The 15,896-nt window shown below is 33.0% G+C and overlaps 1 long non-coding RNA gene across 2 annotated transcripts in view; it reads right to left on the bottom strand.

The window, feature by feature from the left end:
• Window positions 1-15,896, bottom strand: part of LOC138918549 (uncharacterized) — a 141,479-nt gene that overhangs the window by 64,153 nt on the left and 61,430 nt on the right. The window lies entirely within an intron of this gene.

Here is a 15,896-nt window from a genome sequence, read left to right as displayed (position 1 = left end):
TCTATTTTCCCTGTGATGCAAATAGCCCTGTGTGTGTGGGGGGGGTGGGGGGTAGGGGGGGTGGGTGTTGAACAAGAGAGCAAAAGGGAGTGGCATTTGTTTCTGGTTTAAATGGGTTCTGGCTGCTGTGGAAAAATAAAATTTAAGGAGCAAGAAAGGAACTATAAAAAGCATTTTGGTATCATCAACTGCAAGAGTTCAAGCAAGGGATCATAGTATTTGTTATCAGAAAGACATACATAAAGACAAACAGGCCTGTAATTTCTTGAAAATCGTTCATAAATTAATGGCCTTAATACTTTGAAGTTTCTAAAACATGCAAAGATTTCTTTTGAACCTCCTATGTTCCTCTTCCTTTCTGCATCTCTGCCTTCTAGAATGCCACAAACTTTGGACCATGGTTAATCTCTGTAAAGAAACTTTTTCTTCCTCTGCTGTGGGTGAATATATGACCCTTCCTTGGATCACTGGTAACATAATTATAGGTAAAATAAATTTAGATAAGGTAGAATATATCCATCAAGATTCAAGAAAATAGGTTTTTAACATCATATCCCTTGTGAAGGAAGATGAGAATAGAAAGGAAAACTTTGAAACTTACAAAACCATAACGTATAATATTAGCTAATAGAAAATGTCCTATTTATTGTGTAATTTGCTTCAATTATTTTTCTGTTAGATAAGCTTTTAAACTCTTCCCTTCTTTAGAGAGTTTATAAATATTTGATGAGTTTTCAGCAGAGAACTATTTTTAGTTTTGATATTTTTAATTGATGGCCAGCTAGTAAATCCTACTTTTCTCCTACAGTGAAACAAAATAAGTGACATGAACAAAACAGTGGGATTTTGGCTTAAGGACAGCTCATCTAGTTTTCAATAGACTTTCCAACAAATGTTGTTAAAATATTAACTTTAGAAAACACTCACCATTTTGTGTGAAAATAGTTCTTACATAATTTAAAGATTCAAAAGAATACAAAACAATATAGGTTGGTTCTAAGGAAGCTCCCAGACACTGTCAAGGAAGCAGTAAAGCCCATTAACGTAAGAGAACATTCCTGAACAGGATGCTTTTGAAGGGAGTGCCAGTGATACAATTTAGAGAGTATTAAGTAATAATTTGAAGTCACAATGAATAAACCAATGAGGTGTAATCATCTATGTGTGGACCCATATGCCAACTGCTCATATGGAGCCCTGGGCATATGGAGGAGAGGCAGAAGGGGCTTTTATTTGGCAATCTGAAAACAGCAACCCTTAGGTGCTGTATTAAAGCAATGCCCTACTTTTTACATTTTTTTACATTTTACATCGATGGAATTAAGTACTTTTCATGTATGCATTTAAGTTTGGGTCCAAATATACAATAGTTGTTGTTTTAGTTTGGTGGGGGAATATGTGAATTTTATAAAATACAAAGTTATATGAAAAATGTATGAAATACATTTAAGCCACAAATTACTTTATTGAATTCATCTAACTTTTCCCAAATGGTACAGTTGCCCATATGCTTATTTTTCCAGATTCTCTGTGTTTAGCTGAATAACCTGCTGCTTCCTGTGTGCATTTATACTGACTAAATATATATATATATATATATTTTATCACTTGATGTTTTAAAACATAAAGTTAAATGTCCTAGCAGAGTATATTCTATTTTGCATATTAATTTTCACAACTTAGGAAAGTGCTATTGAGTGAACACACATGTTAACATCAAGAAGAAGTCAATTTTCTACAATAGAAATTGCAACTTGAAAAAGATTGTTCTTACCTGTACATGTTACTTTCTTTTATCTGAATAATCTTAGGCCTCAAAACTGCATGAATTTTTATTTTATAATTCAGAAGCTAAATTCTCACTTAGTCTATCAACTATGGCAATATCTGGCCTGTACTCGGTGTCTTTAGACCATTCACGTTCAATGTTAATGTGGGTATGGTTTAATTAAAATCTATCATCTTTCCAGCTCTTTTCTATTTGTCTCAGTTTCTCTTTTTTTCTTCTTTTCTGCTTTTTCTGTGTTGACTATATTTTTAGGATTCGACCTATTTCCTCTATTAACTTGTTGTGTATACATCTTCTTTGTTGTTAATTTTTTTAATGGTGCCCTAAAGTTTACAATATACATTTGTAATTCATCAATCTACCTTCAAATAATACTATAATGCTTCATGTGTAGTGTAAGGATATTAAAACTGTATATTCCCAATTCCTTCCTTCTATTCTTTGTGCTATTATTGTAGCACTCTCTTTTAAATATGGCATAAACACAGAATACAGTACTCCACAAAATTTTCATTGTACTGTTATCTTTTCATTTCAAGAGCTATTCATTTCATTTTATGTGTTCAAATTCTGACATGGTATTTCTGCCTAAGAAACATCCTTTAATATTTTTTCCAGGGTAGGCATGTTGGTGATTAATTCTCACAGCTTTGGTTTTGTCTGAGAAAGTTGCTATTTCTCAAACATTCAGAACATATCAGTTACTATTACAAATGATGCTACAGTGAACATTCTTGAGCACGTCTCTATAGCACGTGTGGGATAACTTTCTCTAGCTACGTCCCAAGCGGAGTTTCTGGATCACAAGATTTGTACAACTTCAATTTTACTGATTATTTCTGAACTGTTATCAAAAAGTGGTTATTCCTATGTAAAAAGGTGCTAATTCTATTTCACAGCTCCAGTTTTCCCTATTCTTCAATATTTCGAAGTGTCAGAATTTAATATGTATATGATATTTCTATCTATGAAACATATATATTTATTTTGCCTTATATCTTTCTGTATTCAATTAATATTTGAAGCTTTATATAAAATAATTTAATTATTGTTTAACTTTTCTGAAATCCACTTAACATACATCTTCAAAAGTAAAAGATGTGTAGGTTTTGGAGATCATGTACAAGGATGAGATGTTGAAGTCTGAGTTCTGTTGGTATGCATGACATCCTACTATCCATTGCTTCTAAATTTCTCGAGCATAAATCAAAGTAACTTCATAGAGGTTGTATAGTTTTCAAGAAAGCAATTTAAATTTTGTACTTTGTTAGTGTCTCTATTTTAGGGCAATTTATAATTTTCAGCTTCAAAGTGAAGTTTTCAGTGGGAAAAAAATATTGGACTGACAATGCATACCTAGTGAATTATAACTGAAATTATGCTACTATTAAGTGTAATATAAGTATATGGTAGAAGATAAAGGATTTGCCTAATCAGTGATACATGATTCATTTTTGATGAATATATTATTAGAGAGTGTAAAGGGTAGAACAACGCATCATTTGCCTTTTTGGTTTTCAGGTCTTTTCAAAATATAGAATTTAATATAACAAAATATAGAATTTAATATAACAATTTAATATAGCCTGCTAGGAGGCTATAACACTTTATAATCTCAACTCTTGAACCAACTGAAAAGCCAACACAGGAAAATATTCTCTATGTTATCAGAGCAAATCTTGAGTAGTTTTTGTTAACTTTACCTGTGCTGATGTATATAAATTAGGTAACCTTAGAGAGTGAATAAAATGTCCATTTTCATCCCTTTGAGCATTGCTTAGAATGAGTATATTTGCAATAAGTAGTAAAAATAATTGGAAACTGTCATATGAAATACTCAGATGAAGTAAAATATATAGTATTAAGACAACAAAGGGTATTTGAACTTTTTAACCAATCATAGTTAAGTTAGGAATATTCAAGTTGCCCACTGAACTTCTGATGTCACTGATAAATATTCTTGTTAAAGTGAAATGCTTAATAATTTTAAAATAAACTATAATAAAATAGTTATTCCTAGTCTCAGTTATCTTTCTTCTAATCTGACCTTCATTCTACTGCATATGTAATTACGCACATATGTAGGATTTTACTGCACAAGGTTAAAACTCTGAGGGAATTCTGTAAGTGATATATGGGTTTGGAAATGTGGGTGGACTATATCAAAGTTTGCAAAACTGGAATAGGTCAAGGACTCGCCATAAATTAGTTGACTGAGATCTTAAAAGGAATACAACATAAACTCATTTAAGCTTTCTGAGGAAAAAGCCATCCTTTTATCACCACATATTGTAAATGGCAAGGAAGATTTGCAGTTGGTTGTTCAGGTAATTTAATCTAAAGCTTGAAATTTATTTATTTTAAAAATTTTGTTTCATTGTGGTAAGATCTACCTTCTTAACAAATTTTTAAGTGTACAATACATTATTGCTGACTATAGGTACCATGTCGTATAGCAGATCTCTCGAGATTATTCAGCTTGCTGAACTGAAACTTTATGCCTGTTGATTAGTCACTTCCCATTTTCCCCTCCCCCCAGCCCTTCACAATCATCATTTCACTCTTTGGTTCAATGAATTTGACTATTTAGATTGCTCAGACAAATGGAACCCTGCAGTATTTGTCTTTCTGTGATTGGCTTATTTCACTTATAATGTCCTCAAGGTTTATTCATATTGTTGAATATTGCAGAATTTCCTCTTGTTTTGAGTCTGAATAGTATTCCATTGTATGTACATACCATATTTTCTTTATCCACTCTTGTGTCAGTGACCATTTAAGTCGTTTTTACAGCATGGCTATTTTGAATAGTGATGCAATGAACATGGGAGTGCTCATGTCTCCTCAAAACGCTGATTTCAATTCTTTGGGATAAATACCCAGAAGTGAAATTTCTGGATCATATGACAGTTATACTTTTATTTTTTTAAAGAGAACTTCATACTGTTTTCCATAGCAGCTGCACCATTTTACATTCCCACCAATAGTATGCAAGAGTTCCAATTTCTCCACATCCTTGCTAACACTTATTGTCTTTTGTTTTTTTGATAATAGCCATCCTGACAGGTGTGAGGTGATTTCTCATTGTGGTTTTGATTTGCATTCCCTAGTGATTAGTGACACTGAGCAGTTTTTCACATACCTGTTGGCCATTTGTATGTCTTCTTTGGAGAAATGTCTATCAAAGTCTACCCCATTGTTCAATTGAGATTAGCTTTTCTGTTATTGAGTTACAGGAATTTGATATTTATTTTAGCATATTCTTTTCTGCCCAAAGTATTATAAGTAATAGGTTGTCAAATTTATTTATTATCTTGTATTAGTGTTGTGGGGGACTGGAATTGACCACCCCAAGGTATGTGTCTTTGGCATGATGATGATTTGGGGCTGGTTACTTTTAAAACCTGCAGACAGGAAAGAAACTCTGAAAAGTAGAATTTACTTACCCTTTGTAAGAGACATTAACATTGTAAAGGAAATCTCCATCTGTAAAGGTGTCTCGATCTCTGTACCAGGAATGACCTTATCTCTAGAAACTCTTATCAATGTGGAAGGCAAGGACTCAAGTATGCATAATAACCTGACTCTTCTTTACCGTACTTGTGTGGTAGTCTCCTGTAACTGACTCCCCCCACTCCCAACATCCTCCTTTGTCTTTAGCTGAATATGATATTTAAGGTGATGGCTTTAGCCATTTAGGTGAGTTGCTCAGGTTGCCTGAGCCTCTTCCATGTATGCATGTTATAAAGCTTTGTTTAATTTTCTCCTTTTATTCTGTCTTGTGTGAATTTAATTCATTCTCCAGCCAGAAGAACCCAGAGTAAGTAGAGGAAATGTCTTCCTCCCCTACAATGTGTTTTAAAAAATGGAAATATATATTTAAAAAAACCCTTTCTCCTAAAAGATCAGCAGTTTACATTTTGATAATGCATGTAACATTGAAAATAAATTGCTACTGAAGTGAATTTTAATTATTATTAATATATTCACTTGGCAGCAAATAAATACATATTTAGTGTGTCTAAATAGTTTACATAGTTGGGTGGCATGAATATCTACATAGTTCCTCATCAACATGAAACAAAACGACTGAAACCGAGGACTGCTTTCATCTCAGTTTCCTCTCTTCAGTAACCTGTGTCAAATTCTTAAAATTTCTCCTTTCACTGGACGTACTATATAATGCCCCAAATTATACCATAACATGTACAGCAGTAAGTTATTTATATGTTTTTCCATTATAAGCAATATTGCCACTTTTTCAAAGTAATAATACCTCAACTCTTTTGACATAACTCCCTATAATTGCAGAAATAATTACTGGATTAAAAAATTTGTGTATTTATAAAGCTCTTGATATGCATGTTCATATTCTCTCTGAAATGATTCCACTTTGTTTAATATTCAGATGTGTACACCACCAATTAGTTTAGATGAGTAAGGAATATTTTAAATTAATGAGTGTTTTTCATTGAAATTCTGCAGGTGGTAAGAATATGTCTCTATTATCATCTAAGTTTAAAAATTCAATATTTATATGTTTTTGTGTGTGTCTAATTATAGGTTTTAACTATGGAGGAGCGATTTCTTTAAATATATTGATAGGTGGTAAATAAATGCATTCTAGGGTACACTTAGAGTTTCCGAGGAGGCAAATTAAATTGAACAGTTGAAGCAATTATTTTGACAAATCAACAGAAAAGGAAATACACTTGTTATTTGGTAAATGTTAGATGCTGTGCTACAACTACATAGATTTATTATCTTTATTGATCACATTTGGCATATGATTCTTCTACTTTCTACACCAATTTTTCCTGTGTAAAATATCTTTACTGAAGAGAGAGTAATCATATTTTCCTTCCTTTACCAAAATCTATGACCTGTTGTTTGTTGTTTAATATCCAGAAAATTGGCTAAAACATAATTTCAAACATCCTAACTCTACTGTGATTCTATATAAAAGAAATAGGAAAGCTTACAGTGTGTCTGTTATCTTTTCTTATAATATTTAGCTTATTTTCTTAATATGGATTATTTAGTCAAAATACATATTTATTTATCAATACAAATTATGACTGCTAAGATGGGACACAGAGGTTTTGCAGAACAAATTCATGAGTAACAGGCAAAATAAGCCAAAATGATGCCACATCATTTCTTTTTGATAGAAGAGACTTAGTAATCATCAAGTGATTACAGAAAGAAATCCATATACATTCATTAGCTTCTATTTTCAATCAACATCTTAATTCAATTTTAAAATAAAAATATGAACCCAGGAAAAATCGTGCTTGTTTATTTAAACTCATTACAAAAAAATGTATAAAAGCTTCATTTTCACAACAGCTATTTATTTAAAGGAAATGCTCATTTAAAAAGTTGGTTCTATGGCTACAGGGCAACAAAAAAGGGAAGTTCCTCTAAAAGTCAGAAAAATATAAAGGTATTCAGTTTCATAAAACTGTTATTTCTAAGCTACAAGAAATATAAAAATAAAAGGTAAATAAACAAGTCACAGAAATATATTCCTCAGAGCTGGTGAGTAATTGCATAAGTACTCTAAAAGTTAGCTACTCTTGTACATACACAGACATTTATTATAAATGAATTTTAGTTGCAACTGGAGACATTTCCAAAAATTTCAAGTATACAAAATAGCAATTAAATCATTAGATTTATTCAATATTCTTACTCTTAATATTCACCACATTTAAGTAAATGACTTTATGCAACTTTTCCATTTAATATATGTTACTTTTTATTTTCTTTGAATGACATAACGTTTATATTTTATTATTGGATGCTATAAAAAATTACTACAAAATATCTGACACTGAATTATGATTACAATATATTAATTTTTAATAATTTATTTTTATTTACACTTTAAAGTATCATAGTTAATTCATATTTTATTTGTAAATAAAATATATAAATAACACTGATAATGTTTGCAAATTCGTTCATTTTCATTATTTTTTCACTGGTTACTGATAAACTTAAGCATGGCTAGTTTCTTGGTGTTTACAATTTTTTTCTGAACCGTTTATTTACTTATCAATCAGGTTTTTGTAGTTTGCTTTTAATGTCTAGAATTTTTAAAACACTTTGTTAACAATGATGGTCATATTGATTTTGCTTAGTTGCTTTGCTCTGACCATCATTTATGACGCTCCATTTTAATGTTTCATATGTCTGTTGCCGATAAATTGAGACACTTAGTAGCTTATAACTAGCTGTATACATTCTAAAGATTATTTTGATTTTCAAAATTATTTTTAAAAAACAAAGTTAATATATATAATTATTGCTATAAACATTTCTGTTCATATTTATTTCCCTATCACTACAATAGTTTCATACTAATTTATATTTGACAAACAATATGTAAGCCATATGTAACTTTTTGACATTATTACAGAGTAAAATTGCATTTGAAATATTTATCTTAGAAACTCATTCATGATATATAAGTATTTCTGATAATATTTTAATCATACATAACTTAATATTTAAAGACTCCTTCACATTCCTGATTTATTTACAAGATCTGAAAGATTCTGATGACTTTGGGTAATATGTTAGATTAACTTGAATTCCCTCTAAGTAAATCGAAAGCCTAGCAAATATTTACTTATGTAAATCGACCATAGAAATTTCTAAAATCCAAAATAATAACCATGCTCTAAGAGAATAGAAGGTACAAAGCAATTAGATTTGCATATGAAGCTCTACAGCTTTATATGTTGTCGAGTGATGTTGCAATGTTTAGCTTATTTATCTCAAAAGAGGCATTAACATTAATTCCACCCTTCTCTCAAATTTATGTAAGTATAAATTATGGTACTTTTTTTTCTTTTTGGTAGAATGAGTGACATAGGGAAGAATGTAGCAGCACAGAGAACATTTTGCATGTTGTTCTAGTGTTTGTTTGCTTCATGGTAGTGACCTTAGAGATTATCTACTGCACCTGCAAATATCCTTTACAATATTCCTTAAGGTGTCAGCCAGTCACTACTCGAAAACTTCCAGTAATGGGAATCATATACTACACTAAACTTGCCTACTTCAATATTGTCTTCTTATGCATATACAAACAACTTTGACTTCCAAAGAATTATTATGCTTATTTTATTGCCCACAATTTTTATATAAACTCTGACCAGTATGAAATCTTCACGTGCTTTCCTTTTCAATAAGATGGTGATAATAGAGCTTATAAGATCAATGTAAATATTAAAATACTTCATGGATGTGGAGGTCTTAGAAGAGTGAGCAATAGAAGGTATAGCAGGGGCTGTGGTGACAAAATGTGATCCCCTCCTCAGTGCTGACACATCCACCCCCCAGCTGCTGGATTATTGCAGGCAGATGGTTCAGAGCTGCAGCCCTCACTGAGACCTGGCCCCGTTCATAAGAATCTACCTTGCTAAAAGTTAGTCCAGTGGTGTGCTGGAGACAGCTCCTGCTAACTAAGAAGACCAAATTATTAAATATTAAGGAATTTTGCTACCCTGTTGTTAGACAGATGATAGCTTTAAATTAGCCATAAAAACCAGAGCTTTTTTGCTGTTTTTCATTCTCCTGAAGATCTGGTTTAACAGCATACCACTAAGAATAAACCTTGAGTAAGGTCATGAGTAAGTAAACCTTGAGTAAATTATCTCATCTTGGTATAACTCTAATGGCAGTCCTAGCTCTACAATCCCGCATTGGATCAGTCAAAGACTCATTTGCCACCAAGTTTCAGGTCAGTTTCCCCATCTGCCCTGTCTTACCTCCTCATATCCTTACACACGTATCTTTTGAGGACATGGCCCAATATATTTTCTGCATGTAATTCTCTTTTAAGTGTCTGTTTCCCAGAAAACCAATATTTTTGGTACCAGACCCTAAAATGAGAGTATGGAGATGCAGCTCTCAATGGTTCTCTGGCCATGAAGATCTCATTTTTGATGATAAGGGATTTTGATGACCTTTAACATGATGGAGCTGAATCTCTTTCTTTCGTGTTTTTTTTTTTTTTTTAACTGTTGCCAATCTTTTTTTTTCTTCTGCTTTTTCTCCCCAAATCCCCCCAGTATATAGTTGTATATTTTAGTTGTGGGTCCTACCAGCTGTGGGACGTGGGATGCCGCCTCATCATGGCCTGATGAGCGGTGCCATGTCCGCGCCCAGGATCCAAACCAGGGAAACCCTGGGCCCCCAAAGTGGAGCACAAGAACTCAAGCACTCGGCCATGAGGCCGGCTCCCTGGATTTTTTTCAACTTTATTTTCACATGTTCTACAAGAATTTTTTCTATATCTGGTAGAGGTCCCAACCGTACCATACAGATTGCTAATTCGATTTTTAGCAATTTTAATTCTCTTGCTCAAGACTTCCACTTTTATTATAGTCATCATATTTTTAAATTTCAAAGAGCTTTCTCTATTACATGTGCATTTTCTTAATGTCAAATCTACTACACAATTTAAATGTTTTCTTCTAATTTCTGAATTATTACTACACCTACAACATTAGTTGCTCAGCTTGCTCTAATTCTCGCTTATGTTCATTTATGTGGCAAACATTTACCTAAGCAAAGCTCTAGATGCTTTGAATCTACATGAATGAAAAAAATAAATATTAATTACTGCCCCCTTTAAGGTGGTACTATGATGTTGGTTTGTATTTAGTTTTTCATTCAGTCCCTCTGAATGAAACACTAAATTGACATAAAATTTGCTGGATGTGTTTGTTGCAGATCCCAACAAATGCCTTCCTTCTTGGGAAGGCTGAGTGATGCTTTCAACAACTCAGATATTATGTTGGTGGACAAAGTTTGCTAGAAGCTGCCTGTTGAGCCTGCTGCACAGCACTCCCACCCTTTTCCTCTTTGAATTACTTGGGCTGTCGATTATGCAAATTCTGTTCAATCTATGACCTCAGATACTTCATATTTTCTTATTTACTAGTTACAAACCTCCCTTTTTAATGGCAATATTATTAATTTATTCACGTATATCATAATGAATAATACCCATAACATCACTTTTGTGGATTCTAATGCCCTGATATTAATGTTTTTAGAAATTTGGAATACACAAGGGTGATTTTCAGAAAAATAATAATTTTTCAGTAATACAACCTATGTACAAAACTAATTTATATTTGATGTCACCTAGAATGTCTTTAATTTAATACATTGAATGATAACATTTGGTGGTAATGAAATTATAGAGATAGGTATTTCTGAGGCATGTAACAGACTATTAAATTTATCTGTTATCTACGCATTTAGCATTTATTCAGTTTACTACTAGGCACAAAAAGGATCTTGACTTGTTGAATAAAGGGTTATTATTTCAAAACAACTAGAGAAAGTAGTAGGTTGCTTAAAAAGCATTAATGAAACAATTTTAAAGCGTAATTACCCAGAGTTTAGAACTATTTAAGTAACTATGTACAAGGACATCTTAATCATTGTTTGATTCTCAAATCTACATATAATATGCATATTCTTTGAAATATTGTGTATAAAACAGATAACTATATATTAGGTCAAATCAATATAAATCGGAATAAGAATTTTCATTCCTTGCTGAATGTATTCTGATTTCCAGGAAAAATACTAAGAGTAAACTATGTGCATAATAATATCATTTACCTCTGATATCTGTAGGAAGAGGAAAAGATCTATTGCTATATTAAAAATGTACTAATTTGAAACTAAGATTCTACTTCTTACTAGCTGTTACTGCTACTCCTCCTCCTCCTAATAGGAGTAGTGCTACCCCTCCTAATAAAGCGTCTTCGTATCTGTGTCTACCCAAAATGAAAAACACAGAAAATTTTTATATAGTTCAAAAAAGTCAAATTAAGAAAAATAACTTCTGCCAGGCCTGAGATGAATCTCTCCCAATTTGGGCAGTCAGACCAATTATTTCAGGCCACTGAAGTGCCATTTGGCACATTACAGCGTTAGTGTGGGACCTGTATATCCTAAACACTTAATACAGCTTTCCAAATTGCCTAACTTTCATCCAACTCAAGCACTGGATAAAAAAAGATTGGCTGCAGTTCTGTTTGTGAGTTTCTTCCAAAAACTATTTTGTGTATGATGTCTCAATGCACATTTCTAGCTGAGACCAACATTTTTAGAAAAGGAAGAAAATAAGGGCATATATAGATTCTGTTATTATAAGAACTGGGATAAAATTTCACATTTGATTCAAGTCCAATGACATGGCAATTACTGCCTGCCCTGACAAGTATTGCTCACACAGTGGTTTGGCCCAATAATTTTTTAAAAATCATTAATTAAAGTAAACAAATGTTAAAGACCTTTATATTGAAATAATGTGGTGGAGATGGCCACTGTTTCTACCAGCATATTACACCAAAGCAATATGGTGCCTTTGCAAACTATTATGTTTGGCAAATAATCCAACATTTAATCAGCTTTGCCAGTCATATCAGTGTATATTTAAAGTCCACTTTAACTTAGATTGTGTAGGAGAACACTGCTCACTTTAAAACTCCATATATATTTTATATAAAGTTTAGTATTTTATAAATTTTGCTTTAATTCTTTAGAATTTATTTATTCTTCCCAAATCCTTTTTTTTCCAAATATTAATTTATGACCTAAGCAATTCACTCACATGTCAGAATTACTCCACATATAGTGATACAGCACTGGTCATAGTAGCAGGTCTGAGTTTGGTATCCATAGCAACGCTTCTCACAACCACGTCTTTTGTTTTGATGCTGATGTTTTCAAGGTTGTTGGTAAATCTCAGAATCACTGTGCCTTGGCTCTCATGGCTTCAGTGCTTAAGCATTCCTCTATAGGGCTATGCGGCTTTGCAGCACAACGAATTTTGGGGACAAAACTGCTGCCCAGGATTCAACACAACAGCAAACAGTACCTGTAGCTATGCAATATGCACTGGTGAGGAATTTTTGATATACCACAGCATCGATCTCTCGCCTTGGGGCGTGTGGAGGAATCACTTAGCCTTGACATGCATGACTGTTATCTTCCTTACGATTGCTTACTTAAAATTATTTCTTTAAAAATCTTCTTAAATTCGCCTTTAATTTACCGTGATTTATCCAAACATAAAAAGGGAGCACTTTGATTTATTTTAAGTAATTTTTTTTTAAAGGGAGTAAGGACCTGACAAAGAGGGTATGTTAACAAGTATGCGAGAGTGCCAGGCTTGTGCACACGGTACACCCCTCTTCAGATCCTGAGCATGAAGGTGGTGCAAGGCCTGAGGAGTTGCATGGAGCATTCATTGAGCAATACATCTCTCTGGGCTCCCAATCTGGTTCAGGGGTGGAAGGAGAACTGTGAGAGGTATTGTAGAGAGCATCTCTCGTATTCATTTTTGGGACTGAATCGAGAATATGGGGCTGGGCAATTAGAATTCTGCTGATTTGTTCAGCTGCCAGATCAGTAGATGTGAGGTTGGCTTTCAGCCTTTGCTCTGTACAAAGATGGGGAGTGGTCAGCTACGTTTTTCTCAAGCACTATACAAAGGAAGGGGCAGCAAGATCCCCAAACAGCTGTTAGTCTGTTAGTCAACACCTGGCCCTTTGGCAGGGTGCTTTCCATCTCACAATGAATGAGTTTCCATTCAGGGCTGGCTTGCCCCATTCCTATTTCCCCACCTCTTATTCTTATGCTACTTTCCAGAATCAAAAAACACTAGCACTCTTCCTTAAAACCATGTGTACATGTAATATATTTGATACTATACTAATGTATATATGTAAAAATATATTCCATATGGTGGAATACATTTCACTATATATATATTTCCATATAGCGGTCCATATGTCGGTATAGCCATAGCCTGAGTTTGTTTCCTAGTCACGGTACCACATCACCAACCTGTTGGTTGTTATATTGTGGCCGCTGCATGTTGCTGTGATGCTGAAAGCTATGCCACCAGTGTTTCAAATACCAGCAGTGTCACCCATGGTGGACAGGGTTCAGCAGAGTATCCAGACTAGACAGACTAGGAAGAAAGATGTGGTTACTCACTTCTGAAAAAATTTATCATGAAAGCCCTATCATTAGCAGGAGAGCATTGTCAGAGATAATGCCAGAAGATGAGAGGGTAGTACAGAAAGACCAGGCAAGGTTCCACTCTGCTGTATACAGGGGTGCTAGGAGTTGGAATCGACTGCACAGCAATAGCAACAACAACAAATAGTGGTAAGGCTGGAGGTTTTGAGTTTGAAGATCAAACGTGTATGTGTGTATATATATATATATATATGTACATGTTGAAACATATATATGCAAAATATATGTACATTATATATATACATGTATATATAATACATATATATATACAGATGTATACACAATTGCATTGCAATTATACATATGCACAGAATACAATATACATACATTGTAATATATATATATGTGTGTATATATAGAGAGAGAGCCAATATATACAATGTCCATTCAATGTATAAGCAGGGTGGGCCAAGGCCACAGTTGCTGCATCAGCCATTCCTTAGAGCCAAAGCAGATGTCCACTGTGCATTTGAGAGAGATCTTTGCCCTGCCTTTCATGTATATACTATTTGTAATCAACCACAAAACTTTCACAGCTCTCATTCAATTTGATCACCAGCTCTTCCAGTGTTTATAAGAGTAGAGTTGTGGGCTTATTGTATATTTGCATCTTTCTTTGAGTGTTGGTACATAGAATATAGTGTCCTCACTAAAGTTATATTTCACAAATCTACCTGTCTTTTGTCAAAAACCAAACTATGGTAAATATTGAAATTTCATAGAATTTTTCAATATGTACCATGACGAACCTCGCTCCCCTGCTATTTAATAGTTTCCCTTGAGTTTTATGAGTTATTGGAGGAAAATAAGCCAAAAATTGATGTTTTCCAATGCAAAGTCATCCACCCAAAATGTGGCTTCTTGTCTATTTATTCTCTCCTATAATCTCATGAAAAACAATTTTCTTCTCTACCTTCTCTCTTTTATTTGTCTTTTTCAGTGAATAGGTTTTCTTGGGTCTTTTTTTGCCAGATCCCTAGTTCTGTTCTCTTATGGATACTGACATACTATTACATACAATAATTTTTTTTTCTCTTTTTCAAATGTTATATGGAACATTATAAACATTTTTCTGTGTTGACTAATTACATTGGGAAATACATTCAGAACACTCTTAAATAATGGTGAGAATATATTCCTTTCTCTGACTTTAATTGACATTATTATTGTAAATCACCATTAAGCGTAATGCTAGTTTTGGTTTCAGGTGTAAACTTTTCATAAAGTTAAAGAAGGTACTTATTTTCCATTTTACTATGATTACTGTTATATTTTTCAGTATCTATTAAGACAATTACGTGATTTTTGTTTTTGGAAAATTTAATACAACGAATTCTATAAGTTGTTTCTAATACTTAGCTAGCCAATACTCAGATAAAATATACCGGTGATTTATTTTTAATGAATTTTACAGTATTCATAAGTTAAACAGATCATTAATTCAGAGTATTCATGAGATCAAAACTAATTTCTTAAAAATTTTTTTTCTGATTTTGACATTTTCCTTAATAGCAAAAAAGGCAATGGTGAGTGAAACTTATTGCTTTAGCTTGAATGAACACAGTGGTTTCAGAGATGTGCAGCCATTGTCTGTTCTTACTAAAGATTCAGTAAAAAAATAATATACCAATTAAGAATTTCTTTTACGAATGCCTTTGCTGAATTAGTAAAAGTTAAATACATTCATTGAAATTCAACCCTTGAATAAATATCTTAATATCATTTGTGATAAAATGGGAAGTACACATAGCATACTTCTGCTGCGTTCCAAACTATAATAGCTGTCTAGAGCAGGGCTTGACAAACTGTGGCCCATGGACCAAAGCTGACTCATCATCTATTTTTACAAATAAGTGTTGATTGGAACTCATTCATGCTCACTTGTTTACATAGAATCTAAAGCTGCAATTATGCTACCCCAGCACCATAGAGCATCTGTGGTAGACACTCTATTGACGAAAGAGCCTAAAACATTTACTATCCGGCTCTTCACAAAAAAGTTTGCTGAACCCAGGACTAGAGG

This window comes from Equus caballus, chromosome 17, assembly GCF_041296265.1.
Source record: "Equus caballus isolate H_3958 breed thoroughbred chromosome 17, TB-T2T, whole genome shotgun sequence".
Classification (NCBI taxonomy): domain Eukaryota; kingdom Metazoa; phylum Chordata; class Mammalia; order Perissodactyla; family Equidae; genus Equus; species Equus caballus.
The sequence above is the reverse complement of the archived record's forward strand: the minus strand, read 5'-3'. Positions and strand labels throughout refer to the sequence as shown.